This window comes from Hyaena hyaena, unplaced genomic scaffold (assembly GCF_003009895.1).
Source record: "Hyaena hyaena isolate Hyena2069 unplaced genomic scaffold, ASM300989v1 scaffold_1492, whole genome shotgun sequence".
NCBI lineage: Eukaryota > Metazoa > Chordata > Mammalia > Carnivora > Hyaenidae > Hyaena > Hyaena hyaena.
In genome coordinates this window covers 229,522-242,743 of record NW_024082124.1, presented here as the reverse complement: position 1 = coordinate 242,743, position 13,222 = coordinate 229,522, and the positions used below count along the sequence as shown (strand labels likewise).

The 13,222-nt window shown below is 33.7% G+C and overlaps 1 non-coding gene across 1 annotated transcript; it reads right to left on the bottom strand.

The window, feature by feature from the left end:
* Positions 1 to 12,198: 12,198 nt before the first annotated feature.
* On the bottom strand, positions 12,199 to 12,305 carry LOC120225723. Its single transcript, XR_005526875.1, has one exon. It is a non-coding gene; the product is annotated as a U6 spliceosomal RNA (small nuclear RNA).
* Between the last annotated feature and the right edge of the window lie 917 nt (positions 12,306 to 13,222).

Sequence of the window (13,222 nt, the reverse complement as noted above, 5' to 3'; positions counted from 1 at the left end):
TACTACGGTGATGCAGCAAATATATGAAACACACCAGAAGTCACAGGTAGTAGAAGGTAATTTTTCAGTTTTTAATTTGCCTTAATAAAAATATATATTTTTGCAACAGTCACAAGCTGCACATCAAAATTATTTTTAAAGTCGTGGTAATTAGTGAGGAAGCATGGACTAATTTTGTACTCTGACAAAGTTATCTAATTCTGTTCAGCAGACATTTATAAGTAAGATATACAATGGCTAACGCTTATAGAATGTTTACTATGTATCAACCACTTTTAAGTGTCTCATCTGCATTAACTCACCAGCTTCTTCTTTAAGAGAAATTCAAATTTGGATTTGTCACATCATAATTTTATTCAAATCAGTCAAACATTAAAGACACATAACTGTTATATATTCAATATATAGTTTGATATTTTCTTAACCCACCCTCCCCCATTAAACATATCTTAAATCATTTAGAAGTTGCCATTCAGTAGAATCTTATTCTTACAGTAACTAGCCTAGTTTCCCTATCACATATTTTGAACTTCTTCTGTTGATTGAAAACATAAGACTATTCTGTTTCAGTATGTGAAAAGTGTAGCAGTCTTGATTTTGCCATTGTTTTATCAAGCAGATGTAATCTTTCATAGGAGATTAAGAGCAACACTCTGATGTATATTTAAGCTATGAGAAAATCTTCTTGAAATATTCAAAGGGAAAATTTTTTGTTATGAATGTTTGCATATTTAAACTTGGATTCAGAATGAGCAAAAGATAATTTATAGCTAGTATGTTGTGTATAATATTGTCTATACTTTTTTCTGCCAAAATTCAGGTCATTTATAATAGCAAGTTATGCATTTTATGGGACATTAATCAGGCAATCAGCTGTTGCAGGATATTAAGAGAGGCCCTGCTAAAGGAAAACAGCGAATGGAAGATTTCTTAGGAAAACTCAGTTATAGATGCAACAGTTTATTTATTTCAGCTGACTGGATATCTTCAACCCTATAAACAGCAGCATGTGAGAATGGCAAAATTCAGAAAGGGTAGACATTGGGTGACTGACACCATCAAGCCACCAGAACAGCCATATTGTTAGGTGAGAGATAAACATCGCTGGTTTTACTACTGTGTTTTGGGGTGTTTTTTTTATAGCAGCTTACTTTACACCCAATTATTCCATGCATCATATCAGCAAATGCTAACCTTTAAGTCAGTGAATATGAAATCTTACATAGTAAGCGGTGCATTTGATAAGTAATAGTTTTCTGTTACTTTAATAATTTCTATAATCCAGTTATCTATCTATTGATCAATCGATCAATTGATCTATCTGCCTATCATTTATCATCTCTCTACCTATCAAAACTAAATATAAATAAATATATTGATAGTTATCCCTCAATCACCCATTTTATGTTTTCTGTATAAATTAAAGTTTGAATTTGTTAATCTATAAATGATTGTGCATAGAGAGAATTTTATGATTGCCATATAAATCCCACTTTTAATAATATTAAAACCCAACTATATAGAAAAAATAGGATTTCATTGAGAACTGGTTTTTTGTAGATCAGTTCCAAAGCAAATTACATGAAAGAGGGCGATATCTCTCTTCTTGAAGTTCGAGGATCTGACGTGGGATTCATAGGACTCTGTGTTTTAAGTACTGAAATCCACGTTGTCTGCTTTTCTTGCAGCTTCGGCTACCACTAAGCTCAAGCTAGGATTTGGTTTTCTGTTCCATTTCAATAGCTTTGTAGTGGTGGGAGATAAAGTCAGAGGGAACACTGGCCTTCGTTTTATTATGAACAGGTTATTTCAAAAGATCCAACTTTGACTGCTATGCTTTGTCAGAGCCAGGAGGAAACAGCAAGACCGTTTAGGAAGTTCCTGCAGTAAAAGAGATTAGATGTGAAAAAGCTGACTCCAGACTCATAGCTGTGGAGCTGGTGACAAGTGGTCACAATCGGGATATGACACGTACCACACATAATTCCTAGCCTTGCAGGACCATCTCACTGCCCTGCACATCTTACTGTCCTGTCACATCTCCTAAATGACTCCCTCTTCATATAATTCCCTAAGAAATTCAAACATTCAAAGAAATGAATAAGGATTTATTTTTCATATGTATACTATTTTGGAACTTGTAACCTAAATCTTTGCTGACACAGGGACCATAAATGTCATGCCTATTGGCTTTTATTTTTCTCTTTCAAGTTTGCATTTAAATTCTGGTTCATTAACATGCAATGTAATATTAGTTTTAGGTTTAGAGTTTAGTGATTCAACACTTAACCTAGAATACCCAGTGCTCATCACGAGTTCACTCCTTACCCCATCACCAATCTAAACGTGCTGCCCCGCCCATCTCCCTCCTGGTAATCATCAGTTTGTTCTCTATGGAAAAGTCTGTTTCTTGGTGTGCATCTTTTTTTTTTTTTTTTTTTTTTTTTAAACAACAAGGGAGTAATAGTTGTTGGTGTGGATGTGGAGAAAGGGAAACCCTCTTGCACTGTTGGTAGGAATGGAAACTGGTGCAGCCACTCTGTGAAACAGTATGGAGCTTCCTCAAAAATTTAAAAATAGAATAACCATACAATCCACCAATTGCACTACTACTACTAGGTATTTACCCAAAGTGCACAAAAAAATGAAATTGAAGGGATACATGCACCCCAATGTTTATAGCAGCATTATCAACAACAGCCAAATTATGGAAAGAGACCAAATGTTCAACTTATAAATGCATAAAGAAGTAGTGTGTGTGTGTACACACAAAATGGAATATACTCAGCCACAAAAAGAATGAAATTTTGTCATTTTCAATGATGTGGATGGAGCTGGAGAGTATTTTACTAAATGAAATAAGTCAGTCAGAGAAAGACAAATACCATATGATTTCACACATATGTAGAATTTGAAAAAGAAAGCAAACTAACATATTGTCTACTGGCTTTTAGGCAGATGAAGTAGTCAACCAGAAAAAGACCAAAACACAAATTAGTATTTCAGGGATTTATCCTGTCCTGTTACAGCCTAAACAAACAAACAAACAAACAAACAAATAAACGTATATATGCATATATATATTTATTTACCCCTGCTCAATATATATATACATATATATATTTATATTTATGTAGTTTTTAATTTCTGAAAATGCAGTGTTCTCTCTGTGGTAGTTGGTGCAAGATGAGAATCAATATAGACTGGGTTTACTTTTATAAAGCAGTAGCCTGCAGAGTGAGTGGACTGTATGCATCACAGGGAAAATTTTTATATTATATTCCATTGGGTTGTAAGAAGAATGAAATACATCCTTCATTACTGTGTATATCTATAAGTATATATACGCAACTACACATGTATATTTACATATAGAACATTTATATATATATATATCTAAAAATAAATTGAAATTTAACTTTGTACTATTTTAAAAAATGAAATATTTATTGTATCTTTCACACATATTATATAGTAAGTAGTTACCAAGGTTTGTAAGCCAGATATTCTGGAGATGATTTCTCCCTATAATTAGGAACAAGTACAAAGTAATTGCTCTCATGATTTTTATTTCACATCATATGCAGGTTCTAGCCAATGCAAAAAAGAAAGGAAAGAAAGGGAAGGGAAGGGAAGGGAAGAAATGATTGAATAGATTGAATAAAATTATCAGTCTTACAGAGCATATGAATATCTACTGAGATATGCATATAAAATCAGGGGTATCTGGGTGGTTCAGTCAGTTAAGCGCCCAAATCTGGCTCAGGTCATGATCTCAGTTCATGGATTCAAGCCCCACATTGGGCTCTGTGCTGACAGCTCAGAGTCTGGAGCCTGCTTCAGATTCTGTTTCTCCCTCTCTCTCTGCTCCTCCCCTGCTCAGGCTCTGTCTGTCTCTGTCTCTCTCTCTCAAAAATAAACAAAAAAAGAAAATCATAAAGAATCACTATATATACAAACTCATAAACACATACCAACCAGCTAGGTTACAGATTAAAAGATAATTCTATTTGAATGTACTAATATTAAATTGTTCTTGGCAAAATTAAAGTATATAATTACACTATAAAACTAAATGAAATAGGTATAAATTCTTCAAAATATGTGTGATATATATACTCTATAAATTAAAATATTTATGAAATATTTATGAAAATAAATATGAAATATTTATGAAATATATGAAATAAGATGTAAATAAATGATGGTGATATCATGTCGATTGATTGGAAGACACTATTTTGTTAAGATGTCAATTCTCCTCAATGTGATCTAGAAAATCAGTTGTAATTTCAGTAAACTCAGCAGGATTTTGTTAGTATTGAACCAACTCTTCTACAATCTATGCAGAAACACAAATTAATTAGAATAGCCTAAATGTAAATAATAAAAAAAGAACAAAGGTAGATGACTCACATTCCTGATTTCAAGGATTAATGTAAGCTACAGTAATTTTACTAAGTGTAAAACCTAAAATTTTTACACATACAAAGTTAAAGAATGAAGCATAAAAAATCTTTGTGTCTTTAACATATTTAGTGATTTCTTAGACATGATAATAAAATCACAGTTCTTAATAAAAAATGATAAATTGGACTCCATCAGAACTAAAAGCTAGTCTTTGAAATATAGTTAAGAAGAAGGTAGAAAAAGGCATAGTCTGGAAGGAAATGCCTTCAAATCATATATTTGAATAAGGATCTGTAACTGGGAAACATAAAGAAAACTCCAACACACCAATAAGAAAACAAATAATCAATTAGAAAAAAAGATCTGAACAGACACTTCACCAGATAGGACATACAAATGGCACACAAGCACATGAGAAGATGTTCAACATCATTTTTCAGTTGGGTATTGTGGATTAAAAGCCACATGGACTGGAAGGACACAAAAATACAGATTTTAAGGGGTACATGCACCTTAATGTTTATAGCAGTATTATCAACATGGCCAAACTATGGAGAGAGCCCAAATGTCTACTGACTGCTGAAAGGATAAAGAAGATGTAGTGTATATATACAATGGAATATTCCTCATTCATCAAAAAGTGAAATTTTGCCATTTATAGCTACACAGAATGAGCTAGAATGTATTGTTAAGCAACATATTTATGAGAGAAAAACAAATATCATATGATTTTAATCTCATATGTTTTACATGAGATTAAATGAGATGAGAAACAAATCTCATTTGTTTTACAAAACAGAACAGATGAACATATGGGAAATGGTGCCAGTGTGGGGAAGGGAAGAGTTGAGAGAGAAACAAAACACAAGAACTCATAACGATAGAGAACAAATTGAGGGTTGCTGGAGGGGTGGGGGTGGGGGTGGTCTAGACAGGTGATTTGTATTAAGGGTGGCCCTTTTATGATGAGCACTGAGTGTCATATGTAAGTGATGAATCACTGAGTTTTACTTCTGAAACCAATATTGTATTGTATATTAACTGAAATAAAAAATAATTAAAAATAAAATAAATGAAAGCCACACTGTGGTTTCACAACACATCTATTTGAATATCTAAACAGACAAGCGAACAAACTGACAATACCAAGTGCTGATGAGAAAGCACCAAGTAAAGGAACCTCCGTGCATTTCTAGTGGATATAAAATGTTACAGATATCACAGAAAAATGGTTGGTGGTCTTTTCACTCTATTAAATAAACACCTAAAATGTATGACTTAGTAATCCCACTCTTAAGTATCTCCCCAAGCGAAATAAAATGCTATGTTTACCTAAAAACCCATATAAGAATGTTTGTAGTAACTTTTTTCATAATATATCTGATCTGGGAACATCACAAATGTACCTCATCCGAGGAATGGGTAAACCAATTCTGGATCCACATGCGCGTAATAGTCTACTAGTGAACAACAAAAATGACACACTATGGATACACTCAAAGCATAAAAGAATTTCAAATGTGCTACGCTATGTGAAAGAGGCCAAACTCATAATACTACTTACCATGTAATTTTACTTGCATGACTTTCTGGACTAGGCAAAATTATTGGGGTCTGAAACAGATTAGTGCCAGATGAATGAAGAAGGTACAGTTACAAGGACATTTAAGGGAAATATCTCAGTTGATGGAACTGTTGTGTCAATTACTGTGGTGACTCTATGTACTGTTATTTGTCTTCACACAGAATTATACACTAAAAATGGTGAATTTTATTGCATGTAAATATTACCTTAATAATGACAATGGAAAAAATCCCACAAGATGTGGTTATAATTTTATCTTCAATAGTGATTATCTGTTAAATTCTCCCTCTCTGATCACTTTCTTCCTTCATACAATAACATATGTCGGTCTGCGGTCATTTTCTTTATTTACTACATCTTGTGGAGCCTGTTTGCCAACATCACAACGTCTAAGCCTAATTCACTTCCTTTTTTGAAAAAGATTATTGTTCACATAGGTTTATATATTGTTTTTTTTTGTTGTTGTTAATCATCTTTTTTGTTTATTTGTTTTGTCTTCAACACATTCAGGACATCATTCTGTTATTTCTGACATCCGTGGTTTTATTAGGAATGGGTCTAAGAGGGGCGCCTGGGTGGCTTGGTTGGTTAAGCATCAGACTCTTGATTTCGGCTCAGGCCATGGTCTAGCTAGCAGTCATGGGATTGAGCCCCGTGTTGAACACTGTGCTCACAGCTTGAAGTCTGCTTGGGATTCTCTCTCTCCCTCTTTCTCTGCCCCTCGCCAGATTTCTCTCTCTCTCTCTCTCTCAAAGTGAATAAAGAAACTTAAAAGAAAAAAAGTGTAAGTCTAAACATTTAATTACATCTCTGGAAACGGACTTGGCTTTAAAAACAGTTACTTAATTCCCTTAGAATAATACAGGAAGCCAAGTGAATCCCAAGGCAATACTGCAAGTTGTAGAATTGTTGCCAGAATATCTTGACAGAAAGATTTTGGAGTATTTTCTTTTTTCCTCTTTTCTTCAAGCATCTTTTGTATACAACCGAGGAATTTTCAGTATGTATACACACACACACACACACACACACACACTCAGATAATTTGATTTTTTAAAAAAAAATAACATTTAGTTAATTTTGAAAGACAAAGAGAGACAAAGTATGAGGGGGGGGAGATAGGAGACACAGAATTGAAGCACGCTCCAGACTCTGAGCTGTCAGCACAGAGCAGGACATGGGACTCAATTCATGAACTATGAGATCATAACCTGAGCCAAACTCAGACACTCAACTGACTGAGCCACCCAGGCACCCTGGGATAATTTGATTTCTAAGCTGAATTCCAATTACAAGCAGCACCCATAGTTTGTCCTCATTATTTGTATTTTTTTATACTTTAATGACCCTTCAGTCACTCTTTGTACAGAACTCTTTAGAAAGAGCATACATTTTGATACACTAAAACTAAAAGATAATGAATATAGTAAATTTAATATGTAATAAATATATGCTACCCATAACACAGAGCTTGAAGTGGAACTCCAGCTATTAATATTATGTTATTTGCATGCATATAAAATGACCTAAAATAAAAGCATAGTAACATTATTTTATGACATAAAAATTGAAATTGTATTACACACTTGTATTTAAAGCAATAGATGAGGTGCTTGGGTGGCTCAGTCGGTTAGGTGTCCGACATCAGCTCAGGTCACGATCTCATAGTTCATGGGTTCGAGCCCCGCCTTGGGGTCTATGCTGACTGCCAGCTCAGAGCCTGGAGACTGCTTCAGATTCTGTGTCTCCCTCTCTCTCTGACCCTCCCCTGCTCATGCTCTCTCTCTCAGAAATAAATAAAACATTAAAAAACAAAAATTAAAAAAAGTGATAGATGGCACTATTGGTCCACTATTATGATTGTTATAATCTGTTTTATCTTGTTTACTCCCTCACTCATTTTACCCTCGTTATTTCCCTACAGTTTTATAGGTCACTGTATGAAGATATTTGCAAAATTAATTTGAAGACAAGCTTTATCTTTTTTTTTAAACTAGGCAACTCTAATTTGCATTTCCTCTCAGTATAGCTGAAGAATGATAGGAACAGGAAACAAAAGGCTTTAGTTCTTTTATGTGTGACTCAGGACAGATTACTCACAAAGATGGTTGGAAATTATCAGTGTGCTGCTCTGGGACCATCTATCATGGCATCTTTAGATTATCCGAGCATTTGTTCCTAGTGAGCTTTTACTAATACTTTTCATAATGTATATTTTCCCTGTGAAATCACCTGGATTATAACATATCCTTTATTTCTGAATCTAAATCAAACATAATGAAAAATACCTATGTCAGCAAAATTTGCTTTCTGTTGTTCTGTAGAAAAGAAAAAAATGTTAAATTTAAATGAACGAGTAGACTTTCTATGGACAAAAGAGAAAACTTCTAATTTTGGACGGCATCAGGGATATGACTAAAGGAGATGCATAAATAAACAACAGCAACGATAATAATAATGAATGGAGTCCTACATTGTGAAACAAAGAAACAGGAGAGACAATACTTCATGGGTATTCTAGTTAATGCTCTCTTAAAAAAAATGTTTAATTGTATGGGGACAATTGTACTGACCTATAGAGCTTATTCTGGTCACCCCTACCTTAAGATGTTCATTGGTGGTTGTTTAATAGCTAAGCGGTACGCAACTCATCTGGTCAGTCCATTTACTTCTGTTGGCTTTTCTTGCAATAAGTGGGTTAGATTTCAAAACAAAGTAAGATTTAAAAGTTTTGCTTCCTGTTTTTTGATAGAGATCAAATATCAATTGGAGTTAATAGCTCAAGCAAAAAGGTACCAATTTAACATCATCAAATTTTCTTGAAGGCTTTCAGCAGTAGTTATGCAGTATAATGGAGCCACAGTAGTGTGTCATCAATGTTTTTTCGCCACCTTCAAAATAATACGACACAATTTCATACTGTACCATAAATAGCGGCTGAGAAGGGAGCAAGCTCAGCTTCTCTGTGTGGTTTACAGCATCATCGAGACACTCTGGCACTTCTCTCTGAATTACCCAAATGTGAACAGATAGCTAAGTTATGAGGGTTAAATTGTTATGTGTGTTTTAACACCCAGGTTTTACTTTGCGCTATTTCAATATCCATGCTCACCCAAATGACAATAAAAATTTCAGTTTACTTAATGCATGCAGATTCTAAAGCTTTTGTAACTTTTTCCTTTTTTATTCTAAAAACGAACCGCTAAGATAATTAGGTCAGATGTTGTAATACCCAATGCCAATTGCCGTTTTAAAAAAATGATACTCGTTATGAACAAGTAAATAGTCTGAGGTCAAATGGCAAGTAGCTGAAAAAGTTTCAAATGAAGAATTATGATCTTTTGCTCCTGAATTGTTCTGTCACCTTGTACAGCTTCCAATCTGATAATTAGATGTAATCCTCAAATCATTTCTTTAAAGAGCCAATGTTTTTTGAATACATGTTAAAGTGATTTTGAAAACCACAGGATGATGGTGTAAAGCAATTATTTTGTTCATCAGACAGTACAGTTGTTTGTACTGGACAATAGCTATTTAATGAGTATGAAATTTGTTTAATAGTACATCTATAAAATTTCCTATGCATTATATTTAAAAATGAATCCCATATTTATTATATATAAAAGTAGCTTGATTTTAACTGTAATTTTATAGAAACTAGTATGAAATTGTACATCACAATATATTTAAATCTTAAGTATGTCAGTAAAGAAAGAAGAAAATTTCTTAAAAGAACCCTTTCAGAATTACAGCTCAGACACCAAAAGCATGAGCAACTAAGGAAGAAAAAAAGATCGATTAGGCTATATGAAATTTAAAGCACTTTGTGCATCTAAGGACATTATCAGACAATAAAAAAGCAACTTACTGAATGATAGATTATATTTACAAATTTTATATTATTTTAAAATCTTTTTTTAAGTTTATTTATTTTGAGAGAGAGAAAGAAAGAGGAGAATGTGGCTAGAGAAGATGCAGAGAAAGAGGGAGAGAGAGAATCCCAAGCAGGCTCCATGTTCTTAGTGTAAAGCCTGACATAGGGCTCAAACTCTTGAACAACAAGGTCATGACCTGAGCCAAAATAGAGTCAGACACTTAACCAACTGAGCCACTAAGGTGCCCCTACAAAATTTATATCTGATAAGGGCCCATATCCAGCATATATAAAGAATGTTTACAACTCAACAACAAATACAAACAGCTCAATACTTAAAAATGGGCAAAGGAATTGAGTAAGAATTTCTCCAGAAGGTACATAAATGGCCAAAAAACTCATGAAAAATGATAAACATTATTAATTATTATAAAGTGCAAATCAGAACAAGGATGATGTACCATTTTCCACCAACTAGGATATCTGTGTATAAAATCTCACAATAAAACAGAACAAAAGCAGAAAATAGCAAGAGTTGAGAAGGATGTTCATATAGGCACTATGCATTGCTGGTGGGAATATGAAATGCACAAACACTACGTAAAACATTTTGATAGTTCTTAAAAAGTTAAACAGAATTATCCAATGACCAAAAATATTCTAAAAGCGGATACTCAAATACGTGCACATATACATTCACAACAGCACTATCTGCAATAATCAAAAGGTGGAACCAGCCCAAAATTCCATCGGTACGTACATAAATACATAAACTGTGATGTATACATACAATTGAATATTATTCAGCCATAAAAAATGAAGTATTGATACATGCCATGATGTGGAGGAATACATCAAAATCATTATGCTGAGTAAAAGAAGCCAGAAACCGAAGGTCACATACTCTATCATTCAATGTATATGAAATACCCAGAATTAGTTAAGCCCATACCAACTGGTGGCTGCCAGGCAATGAGCAGGGGGTGAGAGGTAGGTATTGGGAATAAACTGTTTACTTTATATAAGGATTCCTTTTGGGGTGATGAAGATGTTTTGGTACTAGATAGAAATGGTGGCTATACGGCATTGCTAACATACCAAATGGTACGGAGTTATTAATTTTAAAGCAGTTAGTTTTATATTAGGTCAGTTTCATCTCAATAAAAAATGTAAAATAAAATTACAGCTCAGCATTTCTTAGTCAGATGTGCCTTTAGCTAAATTTTCCTGTGAATACAACCACGCCAGATCACACGTTAAGTTCAAATTTCAAAACTGGCAGAAAAGGATGACAGTGGAATGATTCAGGTTACTATCATTTTCGTAGACAGTTTCACTAGTCAAAACAGCAGTGCAGAGAAAGATGTAAAGCAGAAAAGGATACAGAGACTTTACCTGGGTCTGTGTTGCTACTCTTAGGTCTTGTAGAAACATATCCACACTTGAATCGTATCAGTTCCTCCAGCCAAAAGTGCTCAACTTGATGTTAACAGGCTGCCTTGCCATTGCATTGACTGCCAGAAACCCATGTTAACCCTCAGCTACACTAACACCAGCCCACCTACTGCCAAGTAAGAAAATTCTTGATACATCACAATTGTGTACTTCATGTTATTTTTTTACTGTACCTTTGATCCAAAAGTAATCCTACTTATTGAATCATAAAATGAATAACCTAAATTGCATTTATATACATTGTCTCAACAATGGTTAGTCATGCTACGTTTTGCAGGGCGTAAAATATGTATATATGGCATATGAAGTGCAAAAAGTAATTAAACAACAATGGATAATCAGTTTAAAAATAGCACATGACCAAGCTTTAGGCCATGCTGCTCCTCCTGTTTTCATTTTCAGATATTGTCTTGTGATTTAGGTGCCTTGAATTATGTGTTCAAAGTTATTTTGCTTTTCCTTAGATGGTAATGCCATTGTCGCAGTCGTATACCAAATACGATTTAGTTTTACCTATCTTTTTAAAATTAATACAATTGTTAAAATCATTTAAAACTTATTTTTATTTACAAATAATTATAAACACAAAGAAAGTTGCAAATGAAATACATAGTTCCCTGTACTTTTCACTCAGTTTTCTCCAAAAGTTACACCAATAATTATAGCTCCTTCAACAATCATCATACATTAAAACCAGGAAATCAGCGCTGGTACAATATGTGTATGTGGTTCTGCATCCTGTGATTTGTGTAAACACCACCACCGTCAAGCTAAGAGTAACTATCCATCATCACAGCGATCTGCCTCATGCTAACCTCTCACAGTTGAAACCCCACTTTTCCGCAATCCCTAACTCTTGACAATTACTAATCTGTATTCATTATGATAATTCTAGAATTTGTGTGTCATCCTTGCGCAGGGGCCATGCTAATCTTCTCCGTATCGTTCCAATGTTAGTATATGTGCTGCCGAAGCGAGCACTTCATTATGATAATTCTATCACTTTGATATTATGACATAAATGGCTTCATACGGTCTATGAGTTTTGTAAATTTCTTTTTTCACTAAACAATGATTTTTGGCTGAATTAAAATTGTTATTTGCATCAGTAGATCATTTCCGTTTATTGCTAATTTGTTTTCTTTATAAGCTGGTTTGATTACTTACCCATTGAAGAATATGTTGGTTGTTTCCGGTTTTAGGCTATTATAAATAAAGCTGCTATAAACATTTGGGTAGAGATTTTTGCATAGGATTACAATGTTTGTTCTCTGGATTAAACGTTCAAGAGTGCAAAAGCTGGATCATATGATTAAGTGTATGCGCAGTTCCTTAAAATCTTCCAAACAACTATAACAGTGACTGTCCCATTTTACATTCCACCAGCAGTGTATGAGAGATTCAATTTCTCTGAATCCACACCAACATTTGGTATCGTCTCAGTGATTTTTTTTTTAATTTAGCTGTTTTAACACATGCATAGTAATCGTTCTTTATAGTCTTAATTTGCATTTCACTCATGGCTAGTAATAGTGGACATTTTTTTATCTTATTTGCCATACAAATAGAAAAATCAGTGAAATCTGTCTTTATTTTTTGTCATTTTACAAGTGGATTTCTGCTGCTGTAATTTTGAGAATCCTTTACATATCTTTATGTATTGTATGTATGAGTCCTTTGTCAGACATGTGGTTTCTCCCTCTCTGTAACTTGCTTTTTAATGTTCTTTACAGTTTTTCACAGAAAATAATAATAATAATAATTATGAGGAAGTAAACTTATCATTTTTAAATGGATTCTGCTTCTGGTGTCACGTCTAAGGAAAGCTGTAGATCCTGAAAATTGTTTTTTCTTATCTTCTAAATGTTGTGTGGTTATATTCTGTATTTAACATTTAA